Raw genomic sequence first — 3310 nt, 5'->3', positions numbered from 1 at the left:
ATCTCTGTGAACCGCATCAAAACGGTCAAGAAAATGTCAAGGAAAGAAGTTCTGGACACCTATTATCCAAAAAATAACAACAGATTCAGCATTTTTGAGGAGGACGAAACTACCTTTCCTTCAGTCTGTGATCAGACTGATGAAACGATAGATAAAGATTCTAATATAAATCGTAGTTTAACAAGAAAATCTTATAGCTCAATTCTCAAAACTCAGCAGGTCAGACATGAAGCACCTCAACCAAGATATCCTAAAAGAATTAACAACAAAGTTAAAAATAGCCCTGTCTTTGAATCACAAGCTTACCAAAAAGGATTAGTATCCCAAATGGAGAGATTAATGACTCAGCTCCATAAAATCACTCAAAAAATTTCAATCGAATCTCAAGTTAACAACACTTTTCAACAGATTCAATTCCTTAAAAATCAATTTGACTTGATTATGAACAACAATGACGAGAGAGCTATTATTAATTATGACAACTCCTCCTTCCTTGAAAATGAAGATTCTGCAATATAACATCCAATCTCTAAAAGCTAATATAGATTCTCTAGAAGTTTACATCAACAAACATCAATTCGACTTTGTATGCCTTAATGAAATTTTTCTTACTGCCAACTCTTCCCACAGGAGGTTAATTGGCTACAACATGACTAAAAAATATCGTAGTGATGGGTATGGGGGTGTGGCAATCGCCATAAAGCGCAACATAAAATATAAAAGAGTAACTTTCAACTCCGATTTTAATATACTAGTAATTGAAACTCTCAACCTCAGCCCAAATATTTTTCTAGTCACTGTGTACTTCCCTCCTAATGTAGCCATTAGTGAGTTCAATAATGAAATGCTACGAGTTGTTGATTTTGCAGATCGGCATGAAAATGTTTTTGTAACTGGAGATTTCAATGCTAGGGCTACGATATGGGGTGACACCTTTGAGTCCAATAGAGGCAAGCACTTAACCCAACATATCTTGCAATCGAGTATTTTCTGCTTAAATAATGGCTCCTTTACGTATCAAAGGGATCTACGCTCAAACAATGGCTCGGTGTTAGACCTCTCTTTCACAAATAGTGGCTCACCTTGCAGTTGGCATGTTGATGCCATCAGAATTGGTGGCAGTCATCATCTACCTGTAACAATTGAAGTCAGCGGAATTAACAATAACTCGTGCCTTTTTATGGCCAAAAATAAACTTCTCTCCTCACTCAAAACTCTAGAATGCGATGCTAATATACAAGATTTTGAAAATAAAATAACCGAAGAAATTAACAATGCCACCTACATTGTCAAAAATAACAAGAAGCCCAAGGCCTGGTGGAATGACAATCTTAACAAAATGTACAGACTTCTGACTGCAGCTTCTAAGAAAGCAAAAAATTTTCCCAGTCCTGCAAATTTTGAAAATCTTATGATTCAACAAAAAGAGTGGAGAAGAGAAGTTAAGAAAGCCAAAAAGGCAAACTTTAACAATAAAATTGAAGAAATCAATACTGGCAGTGGAAGAAGTGTGTGGCGGTTTGTAAAAGCCCTAAGAGGCGACTACAACCAAAGCAACTCCTTTTGGAACCATGAAAACGATATAAGCTTTCTAGCAATGCTAAATAGGCAGGTACCCAACCAAACCACTAGACTAGCAATAAATAAAGAATTAGTTTATGATACTAATTTAGCAATCACCTTTGATGAAATATTGAGCAGCTTAAATAGGAAGAAAAAAGGATCAGCAGCTGGTGTAGACAAAATAACATATCAAATGTTAAAATCTCTACCTGAAATCACCTTAAGTGCTCTAAGAACATCTCTAAACGATCTATTTCTGTCCAATCAAATTCCTGATCATTGGCGTATCATAAAAATTGTTCCTATCCCCAAAAAAGAAAATGATCTAAACGACTTCAATAACTACCGACCAATTGCATTAATATCTGTCTTACTCAAACTAATTAACTCATGTATCAAAGATAGACTATACCGCTTCTTGGAGAACAACAATATCCTTCCTGAAAATACATTTGCGTACAGGAAAAACAAATCGTCCGCTGTATGTATTAATCACATTCTGCACAATATAAGCCTCCTTAAATCCATGAAGAAGCAGGTAATTCTCTGCACTACTGATATTGCCAATGCCTACAACTGTGTAGATATTAAAATTTAAAAAAACCAGCTCTTTGAACTAAATGTTGAAAGTCTTTATACTGAGTGGATAATAAATTTCCTGGCCTTTAGAGTACTTAACCCTTTCCCTGCATTTGTACAATATATTGTACATTTAATTTTTTGTAACATTGGAAGCGTGCTACTAAAAATCTTATCAATATTTTGGAAACCAAATTAAACTTTATGAAGTTGTGGAATGTTCCGAATAGTTTACGTAAATTTCAAAATCGAAAACGTTTCAAAAATATTTTTAGCATTTAATTTAAAAATAGACCATTTTATGAAATTCCAGTGACACGCAAGTTGTGGTAATTTACTGTACAAAAAATACGTGAAAGTCAAGTAAAATCGCTAACAAAAGCACATAGTATGGAAATATAAGAAGCATTTCATCATATAAAAATGCTAAAATTAAACTATCATGATTTAAAATATTTTTTTCCGAGTGGTGAAAAAAATGTACAATATATTGTACATTTACACTGAAAGGTTGTAAGTGTTTTGTTCAATATATTGTACAAACGTCCGCTAAGGTTGCGGTTGAACAGGCAATTAGGGTGGTTTTTGCCGTGGTTTTTGAAGAGCTTGTGCGCTTTTGTTGCAGTAAAGGGTAGGATTTTGATTTCTTGATCTACTGAAGGCAGAAAAACCGGGATGGTTTATTACAACGGGTCATTTGTCTTTTATATTGTAATTGTATCTGAAATTTTTCAAAATTTCTTTATATAATTCTCTTCTCATGGAGAAAATTTAAAATATTTTAATGCAAATCTTAACTAAAGATACTTAAAAAGATATAAAATATTCATTCCCACATATCTGCAGTGAAATCAATTATCCTGTACATACATAAGTTCATTCTCAATGAAATAAAAGTTTTATTCTGTAAAACTTAGTGAAATATTTATTGAGTTTTCTTAAGTACTTTTACTCCTTTGCGGACTTTTGTACAATATATTGCACAAATTTCAGGTAGCCCTAATAGCTACCCAAAACAACTTTTAATATTTATTTTTTTACTTTTGGTATTATGAGGCTCTATGAACCTTGTAATTAAGAGGAAAAATTTTTATATTCATCAGGGACGGATTTGACCGGAAAGGGTTAAGGTAGGAAACAATAGTACAGAGATCTATAATGGTATACC

This window comes from Rhagoletis pomonella, unplaced genomic scaffold, assembly GCF_013731165.1.
Source record: "Rhagoletis pomonella isolate Grant_MI unplaced genomic scaffold, Rhpom_1.0 Rhpom_scaffold_03910, whole genome shotgun sequence".
Lineage (NCBI taxonomy): Eukaryota > Metazoa > Arthropoda > Insecta > Diptera > Tephritidae > Rhagoletis > Rhagoletis pomonella.
This window is presented reverse-complemented; position numbering follows the sequence as displayed.